At 40.0% G+C, this 23925-nt stretch overlaps 1 protein-coding gene and 1 long non-coding RNA gene across 2 annotated transcripts in view; both read right to left on the bottom strand.

Annotated features, from left to right (window-relative positions):
- The window catches only part of stet (stem cell tumor), a 498916-nt gene that overhangs the window by 343173 nt on the left and 131818 nt on the right, over positions 1-23925 (bottom strand). The gene's annotated exons all lie outside the window — the stretch shown is intronic.
- The window catches only part of LOC138190111 (uncharacterized), a 154094-nt gene that overhangs the window by 54057 nt on the left and 76112 nt on the right, over positions 1-23925 (bottom strand). The window contains exon 2 of the long non-coding RNA XR_011176205.1: positions 21237-21291. This is a non-coding gene — a long non-coding RNA (uncharacterized LOC138190111). The remainder of the gene's footprint in view (positions 1-21236; positions 21292-23925) is intronic.

Genomic DNA, 23925 nt, shown 5'->3' with positions numbered 1-23925 from the left:
CTCACCAAATGTGGGTAATGTTATTAGGAGATGTCTTCGAAATTTCATCAATTTCCTTCGTACACTCTTCTAATTCGTTAATATTCCTACGAGATTTATTATATTTAGAAGTGAACGAACAAAGTTAAATAAATAGAGAATGTAATGGGCAATGTCAAGAAATATTTTAACTTTATGTAGAAGATATACAGATTTCGTACAACGAAAGATTTCCCGTCCTTAAGATCTTATTACGTAAAAAAAAGTGCTTCGTTTAATGACGCGGAGTCATAATTACGAGAATCATCCATCACTCGATTAACGTTACAATCATGTTACAATGGCCTTCGTTGACCACGCCGTTCAGCAGCCGGAGAATTGTTCTGTGGGAAGAAACGATATCAGTTTCGATCTCGCGATTTTTTCTTCATTCTTTTCTTTTCTCTTTGCGACGTGAGTCATTTGTAAGAGTCCGTAACAAGAGAGCAATATAATTGTTACCTTTTACATAACAGAAATATTGCCTTGATAATTATTCCAAATAATTCACAGAAGATAATTGATGCCTGAATCGTTTATATTAATATTGTAATCGTTCGTCTATATAAATAATAATATAAGTAATTTCCTGAGAAGCACGCATCCACCCATCGTATATGTATAGGATATTAATATGTAAGAAGCTGGAATTAAAAATGTAGAACAGTATCTCAAGTTTGAAATTAGTTTCCGGTGCTTCGTTATTTATTCAACGAGTGTTAAGAACAGTGACTTTATGTTCACATCAACAGTTACTTGGAAGCTGCCTCGAGTTACTCGTAAAAAATTAATTTGAATCAGCAAGAATCAACAGATCTAAAGCGTGTGAATTAACTCAAAACGGTACACTTTACGCGAACAAACAATTCATTTTTAACAGTACTTTAGTATTGCCAAGAATTGACATCAACTTGCTAATAACGAATCGCGATAAAAATAATATTTCCAATCTTTTCATCGTTATCGTATTGGTACGCACTCTGTGGAAAGACAAAGATTTAATTATTCTCCGAGCTCTCCCAAAGTTTACATTGAACAGTAAATAACTTACAACACGGCAAAAATGACAGTTTCAATCGTTTCAGAATCGACATTGACAACCGAACAAACGAATTTCGTTTCATTGTTAGCTCAGCGTTATATTACCGTGTTTTTCGACGAAAAACAAAGGGAGAAGCCGTATAAATTCTACGCCGAATAATCGTTTCTGCATATAAAACTATTACAACGTTGGCGAATAATGGTTGCAGTTTTTGTTTCGCGGTCACAAAAGCGCGCAACCTCGACTGGCTTCAACAGACAGCCACGGCTAAATGCATTATCCTTTCGCGGATGGTTAAGAGGCTAATAACAATTGCAATTTCTCCCCTGTGTAACTTTGGAACTCGCAGCCTGCGTTCGCGTAAATCCTGCCCAGGTTATTCTCGCGTTTTTTTTTTTACGCGTTCGTGTTATTTTTCACCCGCGATATCGTCACGCGTAAAAAGGGTAACGCACGTTTTATGGGGCTAACTTTACGCCTCCAGTTAACAGCGTTAACGCTCTCCGAAGGTGGCGCTATTTTCAAACTTACGACGTATACTAGCGACATTTTGCCCAACAAATTTCACGTAAGATGCTGAAGTCCGAACACCGCACGAATATCACGGCATATTTGTTCCGGAAGTATTGTTCTTTGTTTACGTCTTGGATTTTTCTTACGGTCATATCAAGCAATTTGTAATATCTATCAAAAAAATCGTAAACAATGATCAAGGTCCAGCAAGGTACATCTCGCAAGATGAGAAGATAACAAAATGAGACTGGCGATTTTCCATTAAATCTTATTGCTCCATATAAAAAACGTTTAAACGCTGAAACTTATCATACAATTTATAGTTTCTATCGGAAGAATCGTAAACGACATTCAAAGTTCATGTACATTCTACAGGATGAAAAGATATAAAGACAAAGAATTTTACACCTTAAGGAAACCTTAAACCTTCTTGTTTCGCGATTACAAGATACAAAAATCATAGCCAATATTCAAAATCTAAGTACACGTGGCAAAATCGGGAAACGAAGAGGAAGAGCAATTTCGTTAAACCTTATTGTTCCGTACAGGAATGCCATTTATACTACGACGTATCGCTCAACGTGCAATATTAATTGCAAAAATCATAGTCAATATTCAAAATCTAAACACGTTTCATAAAGTGAACAAATGAAAGGGAAGACAATTTTTCATCAAACCTTATCGTCCGTACAAGAATGCCATTTATACTACGACATATCGCGAAATTTGTAATATTAATTGCAAAAATCATAGCCAATATTCAAAATCTAAGTACACGTCGCAAAATCGAGAAGCGAAGAGGAAGAGAAATTTCGTTAAACCTTATTGTTTCGTAAAGGAATGCCATTTATACTACGACATATCGCGAAATTTGTAATATTAATTGCAAAAATCATAGTCAATATTCAAAATCTAAGTACACGTCTCATAAAATGAACAAATGAGAAGGAAGACAATTTTTCATCGAACCTTATCGTTCCGCACAAGAATGCCATTTATACTACGACATATCGCGAAATTTGTAATATTAATTGCAAAAATCATAGCCAATATTCAAAATCTAAGTACACGTCGCAAAATCGAGAAGCGAAGAGGAAGAGAAATTTCGTTAAACCTTATTGTTCCGTACAGGAATGCCATTTATACTACGACGTATCGCTCAACGTGCAATATTAATTGCAAAAATCATAGTCAATATTCAAAATCTAAGTACACGTCTCATAAAATGAACAAATGAGAAGGAAGACAATTTTTCATCGAACCTTATCGTTCCGCGCAAGAATGCCATTTATATTACGACATATCGCGCAATTTATACTATCCATTATAAAAATCATAATCAATATTCAAGGTCTAAAAATAGCTGACAGTATGAATAAATGAAAAGGCAGAAAATCTTCCATTAAACCTTATTGTTCCACACAAGAACGCTATTTATACCGGAACGTACGACACAAGCACACGTAGTTGGATTGATTCTTGCATTATAGAAAGCTATCCGCCTAGATCGTCGTCGCGTAGATATCCAGACAAATTTTATTCGCGATCGGACAGTCAGAGGAAATTCATCTTGAAGCAAAACCACGTTAGAGCGAACGAAGCTTCTTCTGCTTAGTCATTCGGCGGTGTGACCCTCCCAAACAGGCGATCGCGTCAAGCGTAATTAGCTCGGTAAAAAATAAAAGGAGGAAGAAAGGTGTTTCTTAAGCGCGACAAACGAAACGCAATTAACGAAGGCAGCGCCGCGAGACCAAGCCGAGTCTTTGTCGATTACACGACCATGGATGCGCTTACGATTAGGAACGAAACGACAATTCCTTTCCCTCTTGCCACTATAATTACACCTGCCGTCAACTGACACTCCACCGCCGTGGAAAAAAAATATTCGCGGCGCGACTGTCTCATTAAAGAGGCAACCGCGCCGCCGGTGCTTAATTTGTCCAACGCGTGAGGCCTCTTTCTATTACCAGACGGGTAAACCTTTCTGCCTGGAATGATAAAACTCGGCGAGATACATGAAAATATACGGCTTGACGAATATTTATTCATTTCGCAACGCGAAATTTTTAAGATACCGGATAGAACTTTTGTCCTCGTGCTTTCAACCAAGTTGCGCGATGAGGTTTTTATTATTCGTTTCTCATTTCGTTGAGGGAAATTTTCATTAATGAGCGAAATTCTGGATAATACAGCGAGAGAAGTGTAGCGGGTGAAGTTACTCGTACATGCCCTTTATTTTCAACCAAGTGTTTTTTGTTAGCAGCTTCCACAAGTTTTATCACACATTTTATTCTTATCGTATATATTCGATTTTTATAGTTACTACGAAACGATGTGAAACTCAACGTACTCGGACTTAATTAATCAGTATATAAACACAAATATATTAAATGCAATGGTTGTACACATACTTTTTTCTAGCCACTGTATGTATTTATTTAATAATCAAATTTTTACCCTGTACTGTCTTGAATTGAATTTATGAGAGTCGTTCGGTTTTTAGGGAGTCGAACGTTAATCGTATATTTACATCCTTAATCGTACATTTAACGAAATGAAGAAACTAACAGAAAGAAAAGCTGAATACCTCGACAGAAATAGATCAAATAGGAAATTAAAAGGTAGACGAAAGGATCGCCTTTGGTTTGCTGGATTACGATCGCGATTAATACGGATATTCATAGCGATAAAGCGACGTAAAAAGAATTGTAACAAATCTATCTATCTACCTATTCTATCCCGATTTATTTGAAATATCAAAAGAATTCCAAGGAACTAAATAATTAGGTAGGTCGAAAGCGGTCACCCGTGTGACGAATTAACTCGTGCTCCGACATTAACATTCTGACACAGAACACGAAGCACGTGAAGTGCAAAAACAATCGGGGCAAACTAAATCGGTAGAAAACGAACGCAGCCGCTGCCGTGAAACAAATTGAACGTCACAGACTCAATTTATTCTATACGATGCGAATTCCAACTCTCGCCGTGCTAAGGAAGATAATTCGAGAGAGGTGGCCGGGAACGGCAGACCACCGAAACACGTTTCCTATGAATTTGCAATGAAATAACACGATGCACCGCTGGTCGTTGGATTCAAGTTGAATACCTCTAAACGTTTTCTCTCTAATTTAGCAAGTACGCGGCAACGTCGACAAAGAAGGAATGCTAAAGCGTGCGAAACGACATCGTTGGCCCGGAGCCCGGCCATTCTTTCCAACGCCTTCTCCGGGCAAGACTCTTGCCGGTACAATACATCGATAGAACCAAGAGAGCCAAGAGAAACAAACTAGAAAGACAAAGAGGAACAAGAAGACGAAGAAGAAGAAGAAGAAGAAGAAGAAGAAGAGGAGGAGGAGGAGGAAGAAGCGTACGCGGATTTCGCAGACTGTAATTATTGATATCGGCAGCGCGATCATCGGCGAAATGTATTCGTCTAGCGCAACGAGGAAGAAGAGGCAAACCGTGATCGAGGAAACGAAAGAGGATGAGCGCAAGGAGGAAAAGAGATGAGAATGGAAGAGACACGGGGATGGGTCAAAGGTGATCTCGAATACTCGACGATACGGCCGCTCGAAGCCAACAAAGATCTCTGCCCACCTTGATTTCGCCCTCCTCCACCTCCTAACCCCTTTTAGTTTCCATCTCTGTCCAACTCTGTCGTCGACTTATACGAATGTAGGCAGGTATGCACGACTGTACTACGACCATATAGGTAGATACGACCGTAAACCATAAAGATCTCATACAGAGGACCGTGGATCGCCCATTGACCACCCACATGGCCTTCCAGCCCCCTCTTCCACGCATCTACCTCTATCGCTCTTGCGAAAAGCAGGAATATTCACCTCTTGCTTCAGATTTCTTCTTTTGGCTTTAATATACGTGTAGTTTTCAGTTAGCTGTCCCGTGTAATTTAAAGGGATTTTGTTGAGCATTTCGGCTCAACGTATCCTTTTTGGACGTTAGGTAATAACGTCTGTGTTACTGCGAGAACGTTGGTTACATCGTCTGGGAGGTTTCGATCTTTTCGTCGTGCAATATTTACGATTGTATAATTTTATTCGAGTTAATTTTACTGTAGATCGCGCGATACGCGTTTGAAATTCGTTTTCTCTTTGTTCCCCGCTAATCATTATTAATCTACGTTGTTCCGAGGAGCTACTTGTACCTTGAAAGTATTAGTTTGAAGAACATTACTCTTCGAAACTCGTCAAATTGTCACAGTGTATTATTCGTAGAACAAATGTTTGAACGATCTTCCACTGTATTTCGTATACATTCCGCTGTTTTCTTCGTGTCGTTTAACACGCGACTTCTCTTTCTCTCTTCCTATTTACAACTTTTTCAGTTTCTAGCACGAAACGTAGCTCGCTGTCTCTTATTGAAAATACTAAAGAGGCAAAGCTTTCTTTGTTTCATTCCGATGCTGCTGCTCAGCTTCGCACAAACGTAGTCATTTTCTCGGAAGTATTTCCAGAGCTGCGTTGAAAATCTATCATTTTGTCTTTCTCAACCACGCTCGTCTAATTGAATAATTTAAAATAATTCTCGCGCAATATCGTGAAAGTTGCAGCGTCTTAAATCCACTGACCGCGAATAAATTGTCAGCTGTCGCCGAACGATAATTTCGGCGGGGTAGCAGGAATCCGATACGCGTCTGCTGTCGGTGACGCTTGTAAAATAAATTGTGTAAAGAATTAAAATGTGGAAGATCGCGGATTTCTATTCGTATTCAACGCGGCCAGGTTACTCGCCAGATAACCGACTCGTATTTCAAGCCGGCGAACAATTTCGGATCGCGGTCGCATCGAAACGTCCCGTTTTGAATTTCATTTGCAGAATCGTAATTTTTCCCAATTCCATAAGATCCCTTGGTGACTGGTCTCTCTCCTCTCGCAGAGGCGTTATTGGTCCACATAGCTAGCCATAGTTCGCCGGATCGTACGATCGGTCGTTTAATGCCTCGTTCGCGCTTCTCGAACGGACGAAAGCCGGTTCGATGAATCGATATATTTCTACGAGGTGTTCGAATTCGTTATAATGAAATTCCGCCGGCAAAACAAGCTTTCAATTAACCTGTCACGTTATTTCAACAGTGCCGGCTGCAATGATCGTACAACGAAGAAAGCAACGAAAAGTGGCCTTCAAAAGACCAGACAAGGCGAAGCTGACGAAAGAAATAGAGGCCGAGAGAAAAGGCAAAGGACTGAGTTTTCTGAATCGACGCTGTTTGATCCCTTTGCGGCGTCGCGTCTCTTCCTCTCTTTCCTCTTCCATCCTCGCGTTTCATAAAGACGGATAAATGGATGTCCTCGGGAATCCTTCAGTTTTCTCGTTCCTCTTTCCGATCTTATCTCGACGCTGGCTTCGAGTCGAGCTCCGCCAATAAACAGGAGAAACCTCAGCTTATTTCTTAGTATTTTTGTGAGAAACGGTTAGGACGTTTGATCCTCTTTGCTCGCGTGTTATTCCAGCGTCTGCGTATATTTATTATTGTCTATTGCAAGTGGCTTCGAATTTCGTTGCAACGTTTCAGACATTCCTGTGCAAAAGTTCCGTCGTAGAATCGTCCATTAAATATCAACGCTAATGAATCCACGCGACAAGGACAAGTTGGACATCGAGGGCTTCTGTCGCATCGTGTAGAATTCACAATTTTACCATTTTACGAGGACAATTAGTTGGCTTGTAATTTGTAAAACTCACTCGCTCGTAGAACTTTGCTTGTTTTATTATTCAACTTGTTGCTGTTATACGAACGAAATGCATCAGCACATAGAGATCGTGAATTTTTCGTAGCAACGTTAGATCGATTCTGTGCAGAAGAACTGTTACGATGTACTTCGAATCTAAAATTCCACAAATCTTACCTCGAAATTCATTTTACACCATTATCTTCGTATTTCTGTATAACTTTGTACATCTGCCGCTGAGACAAAAGACAACATTGGAAATTCATTATTAACCGTTCCAACCGACTGTAGTTTCGTTAAAAGCCGGTCGAACAAAACGCTTCAGAAAGGCATCTTTGAATTTTTAATCATTTCAACGCTTGGTACTTCACCGTTGTCCATTAATCCGTGCCGGCAGGAGAAAAGCCACGGTTTTCGATGAAACGTCCACGAACAAACGATAAAAACTTTCCTAAGCCACTCTGTTCTACGGATATGCATAAAATATCAAGTGAAAATTCATAAATCCGCAGATCCGTCGAGTGGAACTTTCGTCAGTTGGTTTCTGTTGACGAGCTATAAAATCGGATTGAAAGGGGAATTTTCTCGCGGAGCAAGTTGGAAAAAGTTTAGAAATCGGAGAGGAGCGGCGATATTTAATAACGGGGGCTCACGCGAGTTCGAGAAAGAATCGACTAAACGACTTCTCGAAGGGATCCATCCGTTTCGGCGTCGACGATCATTAACCTTTCGTACGTCCATTAGCCTGCACGTCCGGATAAAGTAATTAGCCTCGACCTTTACAGCGGTTCCCTCGGCCCGGCTCCTTTGCCGCATTCTTTGCCCGCTCTTCCTTCCCCAATTTGGCAATTAGCTGCGCGCTAACATTGCTACCGTACTGATTTGTTATCTGCTGCCATTAAAATCCACTTCACCTTCTTAGCGATCGACTATCGTTTCAACGATCTTTAAGGGATCGACTTTTATTCTAACGAGAAGTGTTCGATGAGAGTAGCGGGTCCTGATACCTGAATTTCAATGGTATCGTAGGATTGAAGAGTAACAATAGATATAACGATAAAACAGCCAAGAAATGGTTCTATATCGATTTAGATTATCGGAGAAACTATTTAAAGAATTACATGATGAAAGTTTGTATAGTTCGTGGATTTAATGGTTGTTGTAAAACATTGGGAATAAACGAAATAGAAAATTCGAAGAAACTTACCCAGTACCTGAATTCGAATCAGGATTCAACCGACGATAGATACGATAGAACGACCAAGAAATGGTTTTACATTGATCTACATTATCAGAGAAACAATTTAAAAAAGTCGCATAGTAAACGTTTGCAAGTTTCATTACTTTAAAGCTCGTTGAAAAGCATTTGAAATAAACGAAGTAGAAAGTATCGTATCGTATCTGAATTAGGATCACGATACCACAGGACTCGAGCGACATTGGATACCACGAAATAACCAAGAATTAGTTCCACGTTGACTCAGATTATTATCGGATAAATCATCGATGATAAACCATGATAGAGCGAAAGTCTGTAAACCTCGTCGATTTAAAGCTTTCCGAGAAATATTCGAAACGAGCGAATTTGGAAAATAGAAGAGAATAGAAGAGAATAGAAATAGAAGAGAATAATCGTGATATCGTTGAACTGAAAAGACACCATCGAATAAAATGATTAAAATAACCTACGGATATATAAAAATATTTTTAAACTTCTATCGATCGATCGAAGTTTTCCATCGCAGCGTTTTAAAAATCTATTACCAGACAGATTAATTTCTCTCTGTTCACGCGGACATTCAATTTTCCTCGTGAAGTACGATGGCTTTCAGAGACGATCGCGGAAGCAACCGGTCTGAGACGGGAATTTCGATCGCAGCATGCGTATTCGAGACCGGTGCTCGACTATCTCCCTCTCAAGGTCCAGCGGAGGCTCGAGGCGACCCGTGGGAGCCACGCGCCTGCCGTGCGCCATCTTCTCCCTCCACTCGCTTCGCTCGCTTCCTTCCCTTCGCGTTCGAGCACGCTGCCAACCTTCCTTCCGTTCGCCTTCTTCTCACGGCCAGCTCGAACCTCGACCGTGCGTTCCAACAGCGAAGGGAACGACCGAGCTTACCGATACCCCGTTAATAGGCCAGTTGAATCAGCCTTGGAAACATTCATTTTGGTAAAATGTTTTCGTTTCGTCTACAGCTCTCGTTGGAAGATCGCTGCAACTACCATGTTGCATCGTGAAAGTTACTCTAATGGAACGGTTTAAAAAAGAACAGTTGCAAATAAAACTATTCTCCGATGGCAAATAAAACGGTAGCAGTGGTAACGCGTTGGATCGAAAAACGAGCCTTAAAAGCTGAATCCTGTAAATGCAAACTACATATATTCATTGTAAATTTTGAAGAGCGCGATGAATAACGAACTTGAAGAAATGTTTCGGCTCTACCGGTGTATACACGGTTTTTAAAGCGTTGTTCCGACTATCTGACACATTTTCATGGGAATATTAAAAACTCGTTAGAGAATGATTTTACTTTCAGATTTTCTTAGGAGGAAACCTTATGCATATTAAGAATATTTCTTCTCGTAGAGAATGGCAAATTATACACCCTGCGTATTGCTGATACAATAATCTGTTATTACGAACAGATTATATTTTTTTGTGTTGTGTTAAAGGTTACGTTAAAAAATAGTCGAGATAATTAAGGCTAAATGGTCGTTTTAAGTTTACGTTGAACGCTATTACGCCTTTAACATCGTCGAGCAAATTGACTTTTAAAGTTAAAACTTTACCTCGCGGCGCACAGTTTGATTGCGTTCGACAACGATAATTAACAGGTTGGTTCGATTAAAATGGACTTTTACATTATCCAATTCAAAGTACTGTCTCTTTATTTACACGTGTTCTCGTTTAAATTCCATTAAATCAATTAAGAATAACGTTACAATTATTCAAAGGGACCAGAACGTTAAAATTCAAAAGGTAGCCAAATTTCAGGCGATTTCTTATCTAAAGGAGAATTGTATTTCATCGAAATTTTTTTCGTGAAAGAATCTCACTGGTTACTCCAGCGATTAATATTTAATTCATTAATTTCTAACATCAAAACAGAGAACAAAGAGGATCCACAAAGTAGATTCGTTAAAACTGTCTTACACGCATATTATATCGTTGTTTCATCTACGCTGATAGAACGCTAAACAGTTAAATAGCGAACTGTCCGGAAATTAACAGGAATTTCTGTCCTTCAAAAAAAAAAAAAAAAAAAAAAAAAGAATAGAAGGAAATTCGATCGTGCAAATAAATTCAACGAAATTACAAATGAAAGGTTAACGCGACGTTTTAACGGACCATAATAGCTTCAACTAATTATGGTGAGAATCCAATCCTCAAAATATCCCAAGAAGCAACGATAAGAAACGAGAAAGAGAAGTGGACAAAAAGACGGTGTATCCAACGATAGTAAATGCCATTTCTGCAGTGCAATCTCTCAGGCGCGGCTTATATAAAAACATAGGATTCATGTTCCATTGAGCGGATAGAAATAATGGTAGACGGTGGAAAGGGAAAATCTGGAATCGGCGGTGCGCGCAACAAGAAAAGAAGGAAGGGTTGCGGTGGCCGCGAGGGGGGACGCGACTTCCCTGAAAAATGATGGGATCCAATATCGCGGCCGATTCGAAAGCGAACTGGAGCAGTTGGCTGGACGTATAGAGAGACCACCTTTCGCCCTCTATTTTCTTTATTATCGTCGGACGGGTGTGCACGGTCAATGGACGTAAGAAACGTAACCTGGAAAAGGAAACGTACCTATCTATATCTAACAGGCCGCGGAAGGACCAGGTTCCTATGTCCTAGCGGATCGTTCCACTGGCCACGATTTCAAGGCTGATTACTCGTGCAAAGTGAAAAACTTTCCATCGATTTCATTCTTACTAGCGACACGAGTACGAGGTGTATCGTAAAACGTGATTTTCTTCTGCAGCGGAAGCTCGATTATCCGAAAATTCGAATAATACGGAAAGATCTATCAGCGTTCATAAATCGTACAATAGGTGATCATAGAAATCTTCTGATAGCGTAACGGCGTACATTTAATTCGTTATTTAATCGCGCTCAAATTTCGAAGTAAACGAAGTTATGGCGAAAGTTCAGAGCACCTCGGACAACACGGAATTGCGTTTGAACGAGACCTCTCGGTGTACTTGGTGTTTAGTTTTTATATTTTATTAACGCTCAAACGAGCCGCTCATTTGCTAAATCGACTAACCGCTCAGTTACACGGGATCCTCTTATACGGAATACCGAAACAACATCCACCTACTCGTTGGAAAAAATACAGCAATAAAAAAACAATTTTGACAGAAACATAAAAGCAGGAGAAAAAAAGAAACTCGCATTTTGTGTCCTTTAAACGAGATAGATGAACCTGTCCCAAAAACCTATCATAACTACGACCCATTTGTTAACTCGCTCGGATTGCTCACGCTGCAGCAGCCTAAGTTTATGTCAGATCTAACGTTTATTTACAAAATCACGAACAATCGCATAAATTGCTCTGACATTCCCAGTCTCATCGAGTTTAATGTTCCGTCTACAACTTTCAGGTCCCACCCACCTTTCCACTCAACTCGGCATTCGACGATCTCTGCCCTAAACAACTGTCTTGACCGTATCTGTAAACAGGCTAATCCCTTCGCTCGTAAACTCGATTTCTTTGGTGGTTCATTACCATCGTTCAAGACTTCAGCGAAATCTGCTTTACACGTATTTAGGTCAACAGTAGGTTCGCACCACGCTCGATTTATACCTATTTCGTATTCTCTTGTTCACGTACACCTGTACGTACGTTATTTCCACTTACTCCATTGCACCAAGTACAAAGATGTAACTCGTTAACTAATAAATAAATAAATGTAATATCAAAAAAAAGCTACATGAGTAAAGGAGTGGGAGAAGGGTGCGAGGGTTGAGGGTCAACATTTTTTGACCTGGGAAGACAGAAGTTGCCAGCCGAGTGTTAGAATAAGACGCACGAAGATATTGTAATCAGTTTTTGCATTGGGTGTTGTTCGTTAAAATAAAACTAAACTTCGCTTCGAATAAAACATCCTTTCTTGTCCTTTCTCTATTTCCTATTTCTCTATTTTCTTGTCCTTTCTCTAGACTATTTAGGTACTACATAAATAAAAAGATTGGTGGAATGATATAAGATAAGCATCGTTTAACACTCGATACTACGGTTTTGCAACGACGACGACTTACAGAATTGATAATCAAGCCAAAGGTATTTAGCTCGAACATTGAACGTTTTCTTGCTGCCTCGTCGAGCGACGAAGAAAATCGACCGACGGTTTCATTTGGAACGATTAACGGTTGGTTTTGTATTGTTGGCACTGGTCGACGCGGTTGCAGTCGTATTAAACACGCTGGTTGTTTTGTCCAGCTCGGTAATCTGTTGTGTAATTAACATAGAGTGTCGTGCAAAGGTCCTAGATTAGCTACCAAAATCATATATAGATATAGTTACGTAGATATACGTAGAGTGGATTTACCAAATAATGGAAGCATCGTTTCTAAATTTTGTTCGTTCGAATAGAAACGAAGGAAATTTAGTTCTATATTTCGTATAGTTGTATCGCTCATTCACCCTTGAATCATTATTTTATTATCGATATTGGCTAGAACGTCCAATTTTTTATAATAGCCACTAAGCGAAATTACTCCGCGTAAGTGCAGTAAATGGAAAAAATATTTTATGCATACCGGAAGGAAAATATGACAGCTGCGTCCTATATGCTCTTCACCTCCATTACCGAAAAGGCCGATGAGAGATATCTTTTTTTATTTAGAGCGACAGTGCTTTTAACCTACACTTCGCAGTATTGCGAAATGCAAATTTAATCGAATTGCTTTTTCTCGAAGAAGTATAAAGCTGATGATATATGTCCCTATATATCTTTCATCTGCACGTTATATCCGTACGTTATAATTCACATTTAGAAATTAGAAAATACGAAACGTCCAGGCTTCGACTTTGTTAACTTTTCAATGCTAGTTCCGACTCGTTTCCTGCATCAATTTCCAATTTTAAGATTAGGTCTCGCGGAGCATCGTATCGTGAATTCGACTAAATTGGTCTACCATCGTTTATGCTGTTACTTAGTGTTTGTTAAACCAACCCATAGAAAATAGATTCGAACGTGTCAAAATTCGACGATCCAGTATGCCAGTCGCCAATCAACCAAACATAGTTTCAAGTGAAATTCTCGATCGCGCCATTAATCACCACGGTAATCAAAATCCACTTTCCGTGCTCAAACAACGATTAACAAATCTTGTCTGGATTCGACGTCCACCACCAAATCCAATTAACGATGCTTAGTTTCTGTTACATCAGTGTCCACCTTTATCGCGTCTAAATTAATTAATTGTCCGTTTGTGGAGGTTAATGCGAGAGCGACTTAATTTGTTCGTGACAAGAGACGTTCTAGCCGATCGTTTATTAAATTATGGGATATCGATTGGTACGTTCGCGGAGCGGCGAGTTTATCGTTCAAATGAGAACGAAATGGGAACAAAGCGAGCTGCAAGACAGGTGTCGCGCGGCCAAGTTAAGCGGATGGAAGATACACGGGATGCAAAGTAATGGAAGTGTCAGAGACAAGTGCATTTGTTCTGTCGTTTGCACAAAATCGATTTCTCACAATGACTGCCTCGTGTCCTCCGCGTTATGCTATAGAACGAAGATCCAAACGATAGGTAAATAGGTTCTCGAAGCGAGGGCTGGCTGAAAAACGGAAACGGATTTCACAGTTCCCTGTTCCTTATTGTTCGAGACACACATTTTCATCCAGTCACCTGCAGTACACCGCGTCTTTCATCGTGCGAAACTTCACCAAACGCGATTGCCGGGGACAGATTAATTATGTCAATACTAATGGGTATACATGTACCAATACACACGAAGCCTGTAGGTCAGTCATCTACTTCAAAATTGGGCAAATGTAAGTGATAGCAAAACGATGGTCGTTTATCTTGAGATTGTATACAACAAAATAAGTAACTAACACGTAAAATGGTAATACGAGCAACGCGAGCTAACGTAAAGTTTATAATTTACATAAAATACTGAAGCTTTAAAATGGATGGTAGCCGAAGGTTTTTGACCGGTAGTCAAATGTTCAACGATGATTGGAATCGTGCAAGACATTCTAAAGAAATTGGAACGTTTTCGGAGATTCTTTAGAATGTGAGAGATCGATGTTGAGAATGTTTGACACGATATACGGAAAGAGAAAGAGAAAAAGAGACGCCTCGTTGGTATATTTTCACGAAGACCACGCTTGAACTAATGGAATATTTAAAAATTAATCATGTATGCAAAGTATGAATATCAGGCAATACACAAGACGTACTCCATGCCAAACTCAGCACACAAAACTACAATTTAACCACGATCTAGCCAACGTACAAGTACTAGAGTATTTCTGGAGTAGAAGCAATTCGCACATAAAGCAACCATGTAGATCTCCTTCTCTCGTGTATCTTGATCAGCGGCGAAAGAAGTAGCGGAATAAAGGACGAAAATCATGAATCTATAAACAGCCCAAGAACGTTAACCTCGATCGTGAGATTTTAACCGTATCCTACCTCCCTCTTCAACGCTGTCCACCCTTTTTCACGACCTCTAGCCTGTTCTTCTCTTCGGTTGCTTTCTCTCTATCGCGTCCATTGATTCCCAACTTTCCCGTCGTCTTTTTACGTCGTCTGCGTTCCTCGCGGTTCAGACGGTCGTTTGCTTTTCTCTCCCCTTCTAATCTATCTGCCTTCCTCTCGCGTCTCCGCGTTCGTTTCTTCCTCGGATCGAGAGAGCGCCGCGTGTCTCGCCGGAGTACGAGCACGTAACGCCTTCATTTGGACGGTTCCAGCAGGCCGAATATCTTACCTGGCGATGCTGGGTCCAGGCGCCGGATACAGAGGGGGCAGGCGTATCATCGCGAGACCCTGGGAAATACGCCCACGCACTCGGCCACTCGCCAGATTTTTCTCTTCTTCTGTTTGTCCCGAGCGCGGCGCACTGTCCACGCGTACGCCAGATCGCTTCATCGAGATGCACCGTCGTCACTTTTATTTCGTTCGTTTCGTTTTTACGTTCCGACACGTACGGATAATGGATTCGTAATGTCGATAGCCGTGGATATGTCATGGGATCCGCTCGCCGTTGCTCCGCAGCTCCTTCGCTTTCGCTTTGTAAAGTAACTCTAAGGATGATCGCTGTACGTATGGCAAAGCGGAATTCTTTTTCCTTTCGTCTCGTACAGTAACTCCAAAGATGATTGCTCCGTAATGAACTTTTCAGAGGCTCTCTTTATCCAGTACCTAGTCGTAGTTTCGTTCCTTAGAGAACTTTTTTCATTTCGAGGAGAATACCAAAATAGCAGTCGGTTATTAGCGATTGATGCTTGATCCTTTTATTCCTAAACCATACAACGTGAAAAATATTTCGACCGATTGCGTGAAATGAGCGATTCGTATAATCCTTTTGATGCTGAACGAGTAAGAATTGTTTATCGATGGAATAAAATTTGTTGCAACTTTATAGGTAGTGCAAATCAAAATGTTGATTTAATAATTATTATTCATTCAGATAGTTCGTATACTTCCTTTGATTCGTATCTTGTTAATGATATTTGGTATCTCTAAATTCATGTGTAACATTTAATTATATCTTCTCTAAGCTATTGTTCGTCGCTCCAACGCTGATATCCTATACGGAATTCTGCGATGTAATAAAAATTCCGACGGTTTTACGACGATAAAGTTTATCCAACAAGTCGGTATTTTCGAAGAAGAAAGAACTGTGAAAGACGAAGAAATTACGGGCCACGAGGTAACACGTAAATTATATCAAACACAAAGATGCAAACATCATCCAACAGGATAGTTTCGCAAGTGGAAAGAGAATAAGAGAAACTAATATTTTAGCAAAGGCATACGGGCAGTTGGACATGTGCCAAACGTTACATCACCGGTCTTGCCACGAGCATTGTTACTCGTAACATCATCTCGTTTGTTACATCGGACGGCTCGATGTTTAGTTTTGCGGTCGATTGAAATGCTTCGAGCGACAGGAAGTAGAAAGAAACAGAAGACCGAAAGTTCGACGGCGTCTCGCGGAAGTTTCAACTGTAATTTCGCGGCGTCCCGTGGGAAGAAGAGATTTCTTCTCTTGGCTTTAACCTGGCTCTCTGCCTTTTTCTATCGTCGCAGGCGACTAGATTTAATTTACGAGTTCATTTGCATCGCGCGAACCGTAACGGTCGTCGCCTTTCCGCACGGCGGACTTTCCATTTCTCGTGTTCCCCTCTCAAGACCGTTGTTTGCCTCCGATACGCTCTACAAATGTTCTGCTGGCGAATATTTAAGACTCTCGCGTCTTTTGTAAAAATTTGTCCATTCTTTCGTAAATAACCTTTATCTTTCGTAACATTTTTGCACTTGTAGTTTCTAGAGAAATTTGTTGCTTGACATAGTACGTCAAGGTGGCAGGAGAGCAAGAGGGTTGCAAAGTGTTCGTTCAGGATCGCCAGGATTTTCTAATGTAATGACTCTTCTGGAAAATTTCACGATGAAAATCTTCAACGCATATTTACTTCGATATTCTTCTTCTACGTATAGCAACATTCCTGTAACTCTACTATATCAATATTTCATTATATATTTCTTACTTTTACATAGCAAACAATCCGCAAGAAACAAGCTCCTTACGCTATTCTACTCGTCGTCCAACACGTCGAATCAATTTCCAAGTGATTCGCCTTTCCACAGAAAAACACTCGCAAAATCACATCAAAAGATTCGATTGGAAGAAAGGGAAAGAGTGGAAGGTATGAAATTAATCTGCACGGAATCAAACGCTCTGGATATCTCTGGGAATCCTAAATTCGCTGGCATATCTAAACGAAAAAAGGGGAAGTGGACGAAAGGAGCGGTGGAAAAGGATCGGCGAGAACGGGCAATGGAAGATGGAAGACGAGGAGAAAGAGTTAAAGGGCGTACGGTATGCGAACGTGGGCGTGGGTCCAGACTGGGCGCGTGTCCGGACATTCCCCGTGGGTAGAAAGAAGCTGGAACGAGTTAGGTATACCGGAGAATAGAGAGGAGAGAGAACGTAAGGGACATCGGAGAGACTACCACGGGAGAAAGAAGGCAGGACCGCATCCCGGGTGGGCAGGATCGGTTCGAACTCTCAAAAATTTATGGCCGGCGCTTCGACCTACGAGCGGGAGGTGTTACACCCGGGTCCTACAGGTCGGGACCGTAAGATTTACGCAACGCCGCCAGGAAAGTGAAGAGAAGTACGAGCGGCGCGCGCTCTCGCGCTAACGAAAGAGAGATCGCGCTCGTTAATGTCCGGCTGGATAATCGATAGTATTGTCTGCGGCAGCAGAGATCCGAAACGAGCGGCAGAAACAAACCCAGCGTATTGCGCGTGCTGCGATCTCTTTCGTTTACTTCGAGGCTCGTCAAATTTGACGCATCGTTTGTCGGGCTTCGCGATGGCAATTTTTTCCGTTTGTCGGTTCATTCACCCAGCCGCGAAGAAACGATGCACCGATCGTCTGGGTTAGATCTGTGGCACGGGAGATCGAAACGCGGGAAAATAATCAGGGATACTTCGTAGGGTCGAGCGAATCGAATGGAAAGCTCGAAGCACATTTAACATATTTGGGATGGAAGAACGGTTTTTAAGTTTACACTGTTCCGTACGTATCGAACGTGCGAAGTGTGTCTCGCGTTGAACGCCTACCGACGCGATATCTGCAAGCTGTGTGTATTAAAACTATCCACAGGGTCTGTAGAACCACGTTAATTCAACTTTGACCACAGTGTGTTTATTGGAGGTGCTGTGTCGATGAATCAACTGGCAAACGTCTTTCTCCACTCTGGCCGCACTTCGTATTTCTTATTTGAACATTTTTCTAAACTTTCCTCATTATCTGAATGCCTAGAATAAAAGCCATATAAATATCGTACTGTTTTCTTAAGGCACCCTGTATACACGATGTCCCGGTGTAATCTCCTTGGACAAATATCTCGAAAGAGCTAGAGAACAGATAGCAGTGAGAGATAGCGGTAAAAGATTCAGACGAGAGTTGTGGAATGTCACGGAGGTGGAAAAAATGAGCAATTCGTTGTTCGCTTGAATTATTCATGATCGATTGCATCTTCTCCAAATATTTTTTATTTCTCATATATATACGTATATGATAATGCAATAGGAGAACAAAATATATTAATGATATACTGATATTATTATATCGTACGTTATATTATTCATTGTATTATTCCTTGTTTTCTATATCATTAATTTTAAAGGGAAACTTCCTCGAACTCGAATCTTAACGTCTCCTTATTATTGGCGTTCTCAGTTGGCATATGAAAATTCGTTTTTCTCTGCTAGACAACTGGAATTTCGATTCGTCACTGCATAGAACATTCTTTCAGATTTCCGAGGTCCAGTTCTCATGCTCTCTAGCCGGCCATAGCCTTTCCTTTTTGTTTTGTGGCTTCGAGAAGAGTGGTTTTGTGTGCTGCAACTGGACCATGCAATCCAGCAGCTGCTAATCTACGCTTTACGGTACTCACGGATCATGAGGTTTCACGGGTAATATTCAAACTTCCTTGAATTGCGAAGCTGCAACTCCTTCATTGACGTTACTCTTATTCTCGCATTTCGTGTTCCGATCGTTACTTCATCATCGAGAGAAAACAACATCATTTTCTATTACGAAGAGCTCGTGCATCCGATATTATGCAAATCTGTGATGTTATAGTATAATTACATTTTTTTAAAAGTATAAGTATTATACTATATGGCGGGCTAAAAGATGACAGTATCGAAAGTCGAGATTCTGATAATTTGTTTGCTCCCAAGAGATTCAGTTGATTAAATTTATTGTTAATTTAGCTATAGGACATTATTTTATGAAAAGTAGCAGCGAATTAACATACTCCTCTACGTTTCTCAATCGTCTGAATAACAAGATAAAGTTTCGGAAAACCATTAGTTTAAGAAATTATCGACGATTCCGTGTTAGATAAAAAAAGACGCATTCGGAAATGAACAGTACTCGAGTACGAAAGATCGAGCAACTGTTACAAGAATAGATACGACCACTCAACTGGAAATCTACCACTTAAACGCGAAGGGCGCCAAAGTTCCATTTCCTCTGATTCCTCAGATACCACCTCATTGCCCCTTGGAATGCAATTTATTTTCAAGTTCGCGGCGGTGTGAAAGCTTTTTCTTAAACGTTTTCGAAACTCGCAAAAGTATTCCGTACTGTTGATTTCGATGTGCTCTTGCAAGATTACAGTATCGCTAGATTCAAAGAGAATATTCTATAGAAACGCGGATAACAAATTTATAATGGACATTCAACGAAAAGAGAAACTTTGTTCCGCTGTAACGTTGAAATTTCGATGTTCCCCTTGCATTGGCTGGTAGTGGAAATCATCCCTCTCTGTAATTTTCAACGAAGTGGAAGTTCCGTGGAATTTCCGTAGCGACGTTATATTAACATAAAAAAAAGTCAGTCTGAACGATGACAGCATGCGCGTTCTGAAAACGAAGGGCAGATGGTACCGACATTCTTGTTCACATCCCTCGAGCGAATTCATCCGGAAAGATCGTATTTTCTTTGTTACTGCCAATCAGGCTGACACTTGTCAAACTCTTCAATTTAAGTGAAACAAGAAAATATCGCAAGGATCCTAGGTCGAAAGTTACGAGGAAAATGGATAAGGGGAGAAGAAAAGTGAAAGATATCTGTGTAAACTCCGTAGAAAACTGAATAATTCTCGATGATAACTATCCGAAAGATGTGAATGAAACAGTGTATGACGTTATGATACATTATTTTAAATATTAAATTGCTATGTGTATACGATATATATATAGATATTGGGTTGGTATTGACAAAATTCGCAATCACTTACTTGCCAACCTAATATTATACAATAATAATGGAATAATATTAATAGATGATTAACAAAATATTAATGGATAATAGAGTAATATTTAATAGTATGTATATTGTAATATCGAGCCATATAAGGTAAAGTATCGCAAAATTACGATATATTTTTTGATAAAATATTTTTTTTTTTTTATTTAATATTTCACATTCACGATTTGTACAATTTGGACATTTGGTAGAATTTGTTAGCTGTTTGATTATCATGTGGGTGGCTACCCCCAGCGGGGTACCATCTTCTAAATTACGATATATGCGAATATCGAAAAATTTGTTGTTAAAAGTTTGATAGGTAATTTAGAAAAAGAAACAAATGAAATTTCAGGGAAACAATTGATCGTGAAATTTTGTTAGCTGTGTAATCGTTCCTAGCTTTGTATTCATATCTTTGTTTTCCTCTGACACAACTCAATATATACATTTTCTATGGAAATATGCTTGTATAGAATATCGACCGCAGAAAGAATTGTAAAAACGTGATGTATAATATCGTTGACTTTTTATTCCACGCGTTCAGCGTCGATGTATTCAGAGCAGAAAATGCATTCTAAAGAGCACAGTCATATATTACAGGTATCTGTATCTGTACACACCCCATCCGTGCTTAAATCATTTATCTAAAATTTTATTTACAATTAAACTTATATCTCCGGCTGAAATATGTCCCGTTGGAAAAAATTTGATGTATTAACTCGAATAAATTTTTATGATACGGACAATCTGTTGCAGAGCAGATTACATTGTTACGAACAAAGCTGCACGTATAATCCCGAATACCTGTATTATTTCAATAAATTCGGTATATGTTTATAGGTTCATATATTATTACGATAAATCAAATAATATATTTAGAAAAGCCGAAGAAGCAAATTTTTATTAAACAATCGATAAAGGTTCTGTGGATCGAAGTTCGTTTCACATACACTCACCTGTGATATCACGAGGTATCGTGTGGTCATTCGATAAAGTGTTTTAAAGACTTACCTGAAACAAAAGAAAATAGAATTAAATTCTAGGAACGTTTGCAGAAAATGTTTATAATTAAAACAAGTAAAACGTAATTTCTTGTATTTCTAAATAAGTATGTTTGCCGATCAAAAATTTCGGATCGAAAATTTCTTTCCCAATGCTGCACGAGTATACTGAATTTTCTATTAATTCGTCAGAGGTTTTTGAATAAGAAGTTTTGCAAAGTAATTAACTCTTAAAATTTTCTTGAAATTCTTGACTTCCGACATAGTGACACAGTGACTCGAAACTTTTTCGTCGATGGTGAAGCTTAACGGAAAATGAAATTTGTTCTCCTTTAAAAATTGTATCAACAGTTATCGGGTTATCGCTATAAGAAGAATTTTAATTAAATTTCTAAGTATAGGCGAAAAATTTCTCAAAATCTTATAACGCGGGAAGTTCTCGCATTTACGAGAAATTAAAAAGCGGAGAAATACATAAAATAGAAAATACGCAAAGTTTAGCATCTATTACGATATCTAGTAGATAAAGCAAATCTCCATCGTGAATTTCCACAAATATCCGCGTTCTACTTATCGTTAAGAATTAACAACGTGGTTAAACTAAATTGAAACCTGTCTCTAGTGAGAATAATCCGTAATAGAACGGTGGAATTACTTTCGGATGTGGTAAAGCACAAAGTGAACAAGAATCTCAACTACGAATAAACAATAAAAAAAAAAAAAAAATGAACAGAACTATACAAAAAATATTAAACGATTGAATGTCGCGCCTTGACGCTTTCAAACACTTTCAGCCTCATTCTCAGCCAATAATGGAAGCTTAAAAGATACAGGATTCCACTGTACACCTATTCTAAAGGCGATAATCGCGCGAAAGGAGGAAATCTCGAGCCCTCTAGTCGACTCGGTATCATCGATACTTTGCAATATCGGTTCGCGATAAAAGGCAGCGTGGTCCTCGAAATTCTATCCTGCATCGGCAACCTTTAAAACGGTCGAATGAATTTTGAACGGATTATTGCCGAACGTATCAGGACCGCCTGCAACCCCGCGAAGGAGAAGAAGGAAGAAAGCGGCGAACGATATTGGGAAACGGTAAATATTTCTCGGCATATACGGTAGAACGAGTATAAAAGGCAGGATGGGGTCGGGTGCCGCTGGAATCTTGTTCCACGCCGCGATTATCGCGTGTGCATCCGCGCGAATGAGAAGGAGAAGCAAAGAGAGAAACGAAGCGGAGAGAGGATGAGCGGCGCAGACATTGCGGGCTTTCGTTGCTTTAGCCTGAAATTAAAACGGAGTCGATTGCACGGAAACGCCGAGTTCCACGATCTCTCTTTTCTCTTCACGGCAATTCCGCTTTTGTCTTTCATGGTCTTTCACCCTGGCGAACGCACCGCGTTATGGCGATATTGGCTCTTCTGCTCCACGATTTTCATACGTTCGGTGCGAACGGAATGATTAAAGTCGATCGCTGTATTTCGCTCGAAAAGAAGGATTTATCGTTATCCGCGAATACAGCGAATGATGGTACGCGCGATTGGCAGTTGGACGACCGTGCGGCCTGGAGCAAGCACAACGTTTCGCATTCCACGGTTCTGATACTTAACACCTGCACGACGAGTCTTGCGCGTTTTATTTTGCAGAGATTATCGAATGCGAATGGTCGTTCTTTTTTCTCGCGATGTCCCGCAAACGTATAGTCCTGTAGCGGCACACGAGTTAGAGAACAATTCAAATCATGTTGTTGTTTTGCCTCGGAGTATCAATTTCGTTAGGATACACGTAATATGATAATAAATAAACTCCGGGCGAAACAATGTCAGCGCTACGTGCAACCGTCGAACAAAGACGAATTTGAATTTTCCGACTCTCCCCCGACCAGTATAAATAAACGGACACGATCGCAAGCGAGTCAGTTATTTGACAGTATCTACCAGTATTTACGAGTACTTATCAGCGATCTTATTTTCCGACTTACACACTGTCTTAGCGAATCCGTTGGTACGAGCGTCTTTTCGAACGTTATCTGTAATTATTTATGTATCGTAGGTGCTTAGTCTGTAGATATCGCTGCTGGGTACAGCCGCTTTTCTTCTCATTTTTGTATCGTGGAAGAAAAATCGGACTCCGGTCGTCGGGATTCGAACCGGGGTTCCGAACGTTCGTAACCTAAGGCGCTAACCACTGCTTTTTTTTCAATGATGTTTATTTGACCCAAGATACAATTAATTACATTTTGGTATTCATAATAAACTGTGAATTTTGGTAATGATGTGTTAGGCAAGGGTACCGATACGCGGCGGTACGACGTAGCCATACTATATTATGTTTCGGCTCTTTACATTTTTTGTGTTTAATACAATTTTTGGGTTTAAGCCGCTGGGGAGCGGAGCTTTTATATGATTTTGATTTTTTTTTTTTTTATTTTTTTCTGTCCTGAAAACTTGGTCGCAAAACAGGATGCTTCGGTAGAAACAGGACGCTTCGGTAGTGCGCTAACCACTGCGCTGCCGTCGTCCGACGCTAGTTAGTGTCGAGTGGCGGTATTTGCTATCTAGTGCCGCCACAGGCCTTTGTTTCCACGATACTACATTTATTTAATCATTTTAAATATATTTAACGGTTTCAACAACGAGCAATT

This window comes from Bombus flavifrons, chromosome 3, assembly GCF_040668555.2.
Source record: "Bombus flavifrons isolate JBK064 chromosome 3, iyBomFlav1_principal, whole genome shotgun sequence".
Classification (NCBI taxonomy): Eukaryota; Metazoa; Arthropoda; class Insecta; order Hymenoptera; family Apidae; genus Bombus; species Bombus flavifrons.
The sequence above is the reverse complement of the archived record's forward strand: the minus strand, read 5'-3'. Positions and strand labels throughout refer to the sequence as shown.